Source organism: Cynoglossus semilaevis, chromosome 9 (assembly GCF_000523025.1).
Source record: "Cynoglossus semilaevis isolate Cse_v1.0 chromosome 9, Cse_v1.0, whole genome shotgun sequence".
Classification (NCBI taxonomy): domain Eukaryota; kingdom Metazoa; phylum Chordata; class Actinopteri; order Pleuronectiformes; family Cynoglossidae; genus Cynoglossus; species Cynoglossus semilaevis.
The window spans coordinates 16,956,164-16,966,680 of NC_024315.1; the positions used below are offsets into that span (position 1 = coordinate 16,956,164).

General features: G+C 41.1%; 1 long non-coding RNA gene across 1 annotated transcript; it reads left to right on the forward strand.

The window, feature by feature from the left end:
• Window positions 1–7,793: 7,793 nt before the first annotated feature.
• On the forward strand, window positions 7,794–10,196 carry LOC103384221 (uncharacterized). Its single transcript, XR_522088.3, has 3 exons — window positions 7,794–8,034; window positions 9,858–9,948; window positions 10,066–10,196. It is a non-coding gene; the product is annotated as an uncharacterized LOC103384221 (long non-coding RNA).
• Window positions 10,197–10,517: the final 321 nt, after the last annotated feature.

Genomic DNA, 10,517 nt, shown 5'->3' on the forward strand with positions numbered 1-10,517 from the left:
GTTGAGTATCTTCTGTCGTCATCATTTTGAGAGGAGAGGTTACCAGCACTTCACTCTCTTTGTCAATCATCTTATGTCTGCAGGACTATGGTTAGCCTAATACAGTAATCACGCTAAATGGCTGAGGATCTCCCTGCTTCACCAACGTTGAGACGTATAGCTTCTATATAACTACACCCCTTTGTAGTCGGACTTCCCCTCAACCAATTGGATCCTGTACCAAGAACCTCTGTCTCTTGCAATGCGAAAGACGAATCCTAGATGGTCGTTTAGCAATCTTTATGGCCGTAGGTGTCGTCAGCAGGACCTGGTATGGGCCTTCCCACTTTGGACTCGACCAACACTTCCTTTTGATGACCTTTATCAGCACCCAGTCTTTTTGTTACACAAGTTCCCCATTTTGATTTTCCATCCATCCATCCATTTTCATCCGCTTATCCGTTACCGGGTCGCGGGGGCAGCAGTCGCCACCCAAATCACACTGCACCGTCCATTTTGATTTTTTTTATTACATTTTTTAATTTTTAATTTTTGTTATTTTACACTGCGCATAAAAAAAACTAAAAAAAACTAAAAAAAACTTAATAGTTGGTCTTGTGATCTACTTCAACTGATTAGCAGTCGTACGTTTACACCGTTAGGGTTCAGACTGCCCGCTGATTCGATCACAATTCCTCCTCAGTCACATACATTCACATTCACTTTGGTTTATTCTAACATATATGACGACAAAGTAACAGCACAAAAGACGTCTGGATTTTTTACTTGCAAGGGGAGAGTGCATCTTACTCTTCTGGCAGCTTCCTCATTAATTCCGAGTAGCCCCACCCTTCCTCTGCACTTTTATTGAGTTTATAAAAGTATCAGATTGCATATCATGTTATCGTGTGTGAGTATATGGATGGGTATGGAGTAAGAAGCTGGGTGTGAATGGGGGTGTGACTGTGTCTGGTAATTTCTCCATCAGTCTTGAGCACACTAGATTATAATATGAGAAGCAAACAGTTTCTTAAAGCGACAGTACAGCATGAAGCAATGATAATAAATTAAATTCTTCCAACAATACAGAGTGGCAGGAAATAAGTGGGAGAACAGGAAGAGCAAAGTGGGATTTTCCAGGGTTTTAATCTGTATTAGCATCAGGGATGAAGATGTATATTTGAAAAAAAAAACAAAACAAACATAAGCATCAACGAAGGTCACAAAAGCATTATTTGAAAACAAGCACTTGGTGAATCGCAGATCTTTTAATTCCCAAAACCGAGTTACGTTTCACTGCTGGTAATTTTGGATTTGAATCTTGTTACGTTGATGATGATGCGCCGTTCATTATAAACAACTTTGTGGGAAAGAGCAAAACTGAGAAGCCACTTATTAAGTGGCCGTTTGTAGCCATGGACTAATGGGATTCTACAGTGACTGTCGAACACCTGATTAGGCAACGCGCCGATGGAATAATCACACATTAGGCTGCTGTCAATTTGTCCAATCACATCTCATCAGTTCGTTATTTCGCTAATTTGTCAGTTGCCTTAAACGAGCTCTGGAGCGACATACATTGAATTACAAACACAAATGCTACTTCATGTCTTGTAATAGGGATTGATGAACACCTCCATCCCATAATGTGACTCTTGTATGCAGACAGTCGAACTGAATGACTGTTTGTTTGTCTGTTGTTAAAATAACCAACTGAGTATGGTGTACAAACACATCAACGCAGTACTGTCTGGACTTGAAAGTATAAATACTACAGTCACATGCATAAAATATGTATGTTATCAAACAATTGACATTTTTAATCATGTAAACAAAGGGAAGTAGTGATTAATCGCAATTATTTTTTTAAAGAATTAATCACAATTAATCATGATTATTCAAGAGTTTCAATGTTTCTGGTTCTCGCGCAATGCAAGATGGTCCTGCAAGATTCTTCTACCCACAACGCCACAGGCTACACAACTGGTTGCTACATTTTAATTTTTGTTGTTGATCGAATAATCGTGTGTTTAAGAGATAGGAATTGTGAGAAAAAAAATTTGCCCCTTGCTCCCTCAGTGCCTCGACGACCTGCCTGCCGTTCTGTCAGGGATCAACTCCCAGACTCATCTTGTATGTCCAGATTATGCCAATCCGTGGTTCGTGGACCACAATGTACACAAGTGTTGAAGAATAGAATGCATGCAGGGTGGAGTGGATGGAGACAAGAGTCAGGGGTGATGTGTGACGGAGAGTTTACGGGAGTGTGAAGGTTGAAGTGACAGTAAAGACACCATCGACAGTGGATTGTTTGGGGATGACAATGGTGTTGTCTGAAAGATAAGTGGCTGAACATGAGGAGCCAGAGATTAGGGCATGACCGAGATGGAAAAGATTAGACCACGTCAAAGAAATGGCCAGGACTGAGGGGGCTGAGGGGTGGGGGTAGGGTCGGGGTAGAGTATGGGGGGAGCTGGGTGTTAGATGGTTTCCATTTGGAAAAAAAACAAAATGTTGGCGATAAATCAGACCAGAGACTAGGCTGATGAAACGATGAAGGTTATAGTACAATTTAGAGGAGAATTAGTCAATAAGTCATGGTATATTTTATAGTATAGTATATTTCACAAATTTAAGGGTTATAGTTTTAATATAAATGTAGCTATAGCTGGTCTAGAATTGAACTTTTAGGCGACTGCACTTTAAAGCAAAGACAACCACACAGTCCTGTACATTTGGACCTGAAGGATGCTACATGCTACATGCTAGCACAGCCAATACACTGAGAGCTTGCTTGGGTAAGCTGCTACATGCTAGTGACAGTTTTAGAGTACCGCAAAGACTAACATGCGACATAATAGCATTCATGCTAACTCATTATTAGCCCCTTAAATGAAGTTGTTTCACATTTTCTTTTAATTCAAGTAAAATAATAAACATACAAGTACACACTATCATTACTTGCTTAGCGCCACCAATAGGTCAGTTTGTAATAATGCCATAATGTTGAAAGACTACTTTTCCACTTCACTGTATCACACAGTACATGGCAGTAGGACTTTTTACTACACCAGAGAAGAACTGTTGTCTTTCTTTCTTTTTTTTTCTTTTTGTCACACATCACCTTGGAGACCTGTCTCCACCCACTTCACCTACTCCACCCTGTCGTCACTCACTTCTTCTTCTTTTTTGTGCAGTAACTGTAGCATTGGATCAAGGATTTCTCTTGTCTCCTATTCCTCAAACATCAAACATGCCGTCTGACACAGTTTTCAATTCCTTTTGGCGACATGTGTGTGTGCGTGTTTTTGTGACCAAACCGTTTGTGTTTCGCTTCGTCGTTTTCCTACTAAACTCAAAAACACGAGGACCCTTCACATCCCCAAGATTCTTAAGGAGTACAGGCATGAAACACACACACACACACACACACAACATGTTGCACACACAAAATATCATTCGCTGAATATTCATAGCAAGCCAGCAAGCCCTCTTGGTCTTGGTCCAACGCAGGGTTTGTGTTAGGTTTATTCTAACATATGTGACAACAAAGTAACAACACAAAAGACGTCTGGATCTTTTACTTGCAAGGGGAGAATGCAGCTTGCTCTTCTGGCAGCTTCCTCATCAACTCCGAGTTGCTGCACCCTTCCTCTGCTCTTTTATATAGTTTACAAAAGTATCAGATTGCATATCATGTGATCGTGTGTGAGTATATGAATGGGTGTGGAGTAAGAAGCTGGGTGTGAATGGGGTGTGACTGTGTCTGGTAATTTCTCCATCAGTCTTGAGCACACTAGATTATAATATGAGAAGCAAACAGTTTCTCAAAGCGACAGTACAGCATGAAGCAATGATAATAAATTAAATTCTTCCAACAGTTTGTCTACATGTGTGTGTGTGTGTGTGTGTGACAAGAAGGTTGGTTTACATACAGAGGCATGGTTAGTGCTTTGTGTAATCCCAGGAAATCAACAGGAAACATACCCTCCTGAGAGAAGACCTTTTGTCTGTGGCACGTGTGTTTGTGTGTGTGTTCAACAGGGAAAGTGAGGGAAATTAATAAATAAAGTTCTGCCCCCTGCTGTCCTTTTTTGTCTTCCATTCCCTTACACACTCTAGGACACACACACGTCCACACACAAGTATGTGCACATACCCACAGACACAAAAACAGCCAGAAAAGTAATACAAAAACACACAGAGAAGCCAACAAGGCAGATTGAGACAGAAAGCTCAGTATGCTCTTATTTTACCTAATGTATATTTGCCAGAGTCTTCGGGTTTTGGGGTCCGTGTGTGTGTGTGTTCTCTCAGTGTGCGTGGAATGCGACAGTCCAGTTGGCTTCAGGTGGCAGCTTGCCTGCCACAGCTGTGGCGGTTTTAATGATCTTATCGGAGGATTACCATCTCAGGCTGAGCCGGGCGAGCAGCCTTGTCAGCAGCGAATGCTTCACAGTGTTAGGCAGATGACAGAACAGCCTGTCTTACGCCAGTAAACTCTCACCAAAAAAAAAAAAAAAACCACACACACACACACAACACAAAACAAAACAAATAAGCTCCACAAAAAGAAAAGTTTTTACGTCCTGTGTGTATGTGTGTCTGTGTATACCTTTAGTGGGACTGGTGACTGGTTCTCTGTTCCGCTTAATAAAGTGTAGTGCAGCTAGTCATTAAATTGGGTGAACGTGTGAGTGTGTGTGTGTGTGTGATGTTGAGGGGGTCAAGGCCAAATTGACATCAAGTGGTCCAAATGAGCCCCACTTGTCTACATTGATTTACGGTGGACAAGTAAATTGCGTCTGTAGCAGGAGGAGTGGAGAAGGAGGGGAGGGGCCGGGGGTGCAGTGGGGAAGGGGTGGCGTTTTCTATAATTGATCTTAAGCCGTCGCTGGTGTGAGTTTGCGCTGACAGGAACAGTGTCACGGTGACGAGACGTGTGTCGCGTTGTCATCATGTGTGACATTTTCATGTAATCTTTTGCTCGGGTGTCTCGTGGCGCCGAGTTCTGAGGACGGGTTAATGAATTAACATGGTACCAGGGCTCGTCCTGGAAGTTATAATAAGGTTTATTTTGTGATCATGTGTTAAAAAAAGGGTTTTGATTGACAGCTACATGAACAATGTCAAAATGAAATGAAATAAATAATGAAATACATGGCAAAATATGCAAAGCTGAATAAAGGAGTAATGTTTCCATTCACAGTGAATCTTTGGTTGCTGTTGACAATTTATGTAAAAAAATAAATAAAAAAATGTAATATTAAACTACTAGAAATTTGAGAAGCAGAAGTGTGTGGAAGCCCATTACACACAAATGGGATTTTTTGTTTTGTTTGCACTTCACATCACCCCTTACCATAATGCAGTACTTCTCAAGTAGTACTTCTCAGTACTTCTCAAGTACTTCTTAGTACTTCTCAAGTAGGCATCTGGGGGGCCCGAGGGGCTTCCAATGGATTATGGCACGCTGGACATAAATGTACCACTGTTATAATGCTAGAATGATAACAAGTCTCCAGTCACTAGGTGGCAGCAACTCATACAGTGGTTTGTAAAGAAAAAAAAATTCCCTCTCAGGTCAGTGGGTCTGTAAAATGTCCCCACATTAGTATTTGTTCAACAGTGTCCCTTTAAGTATAGCTGCACCAGAATAGCACACACACACATTTTTACTTTTATCACATCAGTCGATGCCTAAACTGTATTTTAACAAAAGCAAAAAAAAAAAAAAAAAAACACAAAAAAAACAACTTCACTTTCTGGATATCAATTTTGAACACATAAAACCTGATTGTCCCTGAAAAAAAAAAAAAACAGTGACAGCGCCAGAAAGGCGTCCTGGAAAGGTAACAAAACGGACTACTCCACATACTCACTCACAGTTGGCTATTTATGGTCTCCACAAACGGCCTCCAAAGATGCCCAAACACATATCCTTCGGTGCAGTCTGGCCGGGGCATAAGCTATCAGACGTGATCAACACACAAGCTCATGCGCAACTGCACTCTCAGAGCCTGAGCTGCTCCCTACACCAGCTTTAATTGGATTCTAATGTATTCAGTTTGCTCTGCCAAGCGAAGAGACGTCTATGGTTTTACAACCAGAGCCAGAGAGAGAGAGGGAGAGAGAGGGAGTGAGGTGGGAGAGGGACAGAGGGACAGAGGAAAGGGGGAGGAAATTACAAGTAAATGGGGAAGGTTTGTCAGCTGCACTTATCTTCCCACAGTGTCTAAGTGGAGTGGTCTGAACAGGCTGTTGACAGGATTTCTACAAGAGACGTTCGGAGAGAGAGAGAGAGAGAGAGAGAGAGAGAAAGACAGAAAGAGAGAAAGAGAGAGAGTCAAAGTCAAATATTTGGATTACAGTTGTATCTACAGCTGCAATCATACCCTGGTGTAGTCCAACGGTGAACGACGACATCTGAGGGGAGGAGGAAAGACCCCGCACGTCTTGTCGGCCTCTCTGCTGAGTTCACAGTCTGGTGGCGTTCACTTCGAGTTCCACTGCTCGATGTAATGACACTAAGTGTCACTAACTGGTGGTTAAGGACGTGGACTTGGGTCCAGAAGGTTGCGGGTTCAAATCCACCATCCACCAGCTCCCACTTAGATGCACAATGCCGTCCCGCTGCCCCCTTGGTGCTCAACTGGACCTTTGCATTTCATTATGTGCTGTGGATCAGTGACAATAATTCACTTTTCTGTATTAAAGCCTTGTAGCTATAGTAAATATATTAATGCAATATATACTAGGCGTGGCAAAATCTGTCAGCTCCCCTGCCCCACACCCCAACCCCACCCCCTGCTGTGAAAACTGCTGTTCTCATTCAGTCAATAAATAAATGTGTCTGCGCAGATTAGTTCCCGCCCCCCACTTTGGGAACCACTGCCATAGGGCAAAAGCACTAGACACTCATTTACCATGTTTCAAAAAATGTATTCAAATCTGTCGTTAATTCAGGAAAATAAGGTACGTTTTTAAAGAGAGCTACTTATGAAGGTGAATCAATGGGTGTGTTGAGACTTAAATTAATTACTAATTAATTATTGATCTTCTCATTCTCTAAATCACAACGGACCTTTTCAGACCTCCCTGTTTACTTTGAATCATTACTGAGCAGCACCCAGTTGTTTTTCCCTGTATCGCAGATATTTTTAATCTACCTCCCTGTAAATCCGGTGGAAGCCGGCATTGGCTGTCAACTCAGCGCTGGAATAACATTTACCTTTTAGTTGAACAATGAGAGATTTCCACCACAGTGACAACTGGAAAAATTGATGTGGACATTGCTTTTGTTACCGTGAAATTGAAACAGCGATACTTACTGGGCTGGATCTTTTAACTCGCGGTGGGTCACTCCACAGTATGAGTTTGATTTACTTTGACCAAGGCAAGAAGGGGAAGGGGATGGTAATTCCATTTTTACCCCCCAGAGTACATGGTCGTACTGTTGGAGCATCTCGGTCTGGTGGCAGTTCTGAACCTTATTTTAGGATTATAAAATAATAAATAATCACCCCTGCAGGGCTATGACAGAGATAAATAATTATAAATAATAATAATATCCCTATTGAAGGATAAATAAACTAAATATACTACTGATATCATAAACAAAGTGGGAAAACGTGAAAAGAACATGTAACTACGTGCAACGCAGCAACAGATGCTGGTTGTTCTTATTCTTCTTTCTTAAAATTGCTTGTTTTTTCTCTCTCGTGAAATCTGGCAACAATCAGCTCTGATATGACGTCATACTATCTGCCAATTGGCACAGGTGTTTCTTCCTAATTGTTTAGAATGGACCCGTGTATAAACCCGAGTGAGAGCTAACGAACGAGCGTTCGCAGCCTCTGTATTATACACAACCACACACACACACACACACACCACACACATCACACACATCACACACATCATTCGGCCCAGATGGAATATACACAGTTATTTTTTCCTGTTTAACGGCAACAGTCCAGTGCTCTTTATTCAGACTTTGGAAACATTTACAACCACTGAAAAGCGAAGTCAACATGAAGTCATAGACTGTCAACGGTGAGTGCTACATATTTTACAATCTTGTAATTCGAATGTTTTTTATATTTGAAGAAATAATTAGTTGATGTTGTGACTACCCGCGCTTTTGTTTATGATGTCACGTGTTATTTACACTAACGACCAGATTCGTGCTGTTAAAGTTAGGCTATATCAGAGGTTGTTGTGAGATAATGCCGGTTATTATATTATTAATTCATCATATTGTAGTATTGTTATCTTAGTTCTAGGATTTAAAACTAACTATTTTTTGGCTTTATTTTTGGTTTTGTATGAATATGTGTGGCCCCGTGTGTGGGTCTCCACTGGCTGCAAGTAAGAGCAGGAGAGAATGAGTGGTCAGCAGTGTGATATGACTGGAGCAGGACTGAAGGCTCTGCTCAGGATGATGCCTATAGAAATGGTGGACATGCTGGTGGTGTGCTGCTGCTGAAAGGGACTTTTGACTCAGTGTGAAGCACCGAAGAACGAAGCCTTCCTTTCCTTCATTTCTCTTCTTTTGGGATTTTTCTTCAAACATTCAACTGTAGTAGCGTTATTCACTAAAAACAAACAACCCAACAACAACCTGTAAATTAGTAATTAATGTAAATGTCACTGAGATGGCGAGAAAAAAATATTTAAAAAGTGCAATAATCAACATTAATCGAGGTAAAAACCTGTTGCTCATGACAACAGGTAATAAATAAGAGGAAAGGAGACAGATAAATGTCATCTTTACTGTAATTGTACACACAAGGGAATTTGTCCTGGGCATAAAACCCATAATCCCATTACCACAGAGCAATGGTGGCTTTCAGTGGTGGCCAGAGAGCAAGGTGATTGGTCCCTACTCAACAAACCACAGTCAAGGCAGGTGGATTCAAACTTGCGATCCTGTAATTCATTGTTTACCAAAGACTGGGTTGCAACCCTCAGGTGGGTCGCAAGAGATTTTTTTTTTATTTTTGGGGTTGTCTTGCATCATGTTTTCCAGGAGTTTAGGAACAGTGTCGATTGACATTGGTCGCGAAGGTTTGTGACTTTTAAAATATGGGTACCCAGAAAAAAAGTTGCTGCTGTAATGTCTAGGACACGGACTGCCCCCCCACCACCCTGTATACTGGAACGCTTCCCAAATTTGCATGTCATCTGCAGTGTTTCATCAATAATGACAGTTGGCTTCTTATCTGGGACAAACCTGAAGGTGTAGCCTATTTATTTATAAATGAAATCAATTTCCATCTAAAACCAGACCCAGATCATGTTAGATTCAGACCGTCCTTGGTTCACAGGCTCAGATGTAGTTTCTTAACTCATCAAAAATACCTATTAAACTATTAAATCCTCCTTCCAGTACTTGCGTATTTTTGGCAGAGACGAATGTAAAGGTAGAAGGCCACTAAATGAATTTTTTTTGCGAAACTAAGTCTGTATCAAGGAAGTCTATTACTGCTGGGCTTAAAAGACCAGTTAATATTTCACTGAGAGATTCTGTGCTCTCAGATGCCATTGATTGGTCTTTCTATTTGGCGTTGCTGTAGATTATCATCTAATTTAGAGGAATACAGTATGACTCAAAATTGACAGTTCACATTGAACTTTGTTTCGTAAACTGGTATTCCCCCAGGAGAATTAATATATATATGTATGTGTGTATATATGTATGTATGTATATGTGTGTGTGTATATATATATATCAGGTATATGTATGTATGTATATATTTATGTATATATGTGTCACGATGGCAGTCGTGACTGTTGTTTCCCTGTGTTGTGTTTACTTGTCTCTGTCTGTGTTGTGGGCGTGGCACATTTCCCTGGTCCCTCCTGGATAATCACAGATGAAGCACACCTGCCGTTCCTCAGCTCACCTGCCTTCCATCAAGTCATCACTCCAACTGCATATAAACCCTGGCCTTTCTCCCACTCCTTGTCAGTGTTTGTTCAGTCACTGTGGTAGTTCACGTTCAGATCGCCTTAAACTATTGTTCCTTGTGCTTCCTGTTGGTTTCCTGACTGATCTCTAACCACCGATCTTCTTGTGCTCAGGTCCACCACCATCTTCACCTCCTGCCATCTGCTTGCCTGCTCTCCACCAACCTCACCTCAGCCATTCCCTCCACCTCGCTATTGGACCCTCTCCTTCCCCTTTTATTTTCACGTCACAATAAATAATAATAAATAAACAACCAACCGTTGTCTGAGCCTGCATTTTGGGTCAGTACCTGTGTAACCATGACAATATGTATATATTTATACATATGTATATATTTTTGTATGTATATACATGCTTAAATATATTTAAATATATATTTTGCAGAGTTAAGTTTATTGCTGTTTTTTTGCCAACAACTTTTTTTGCGTAGCAGATTCAATCACCTTCCGCGTCACAAAGCGGAGAGTTATGATAACATTCAATAATTCTAATTTGTACACTCCCTTATGTTGCGTTCCCGTTGGACGCTGCCCTCACAAGTGTTTGGTCAGTTCAGCTTCAGTTT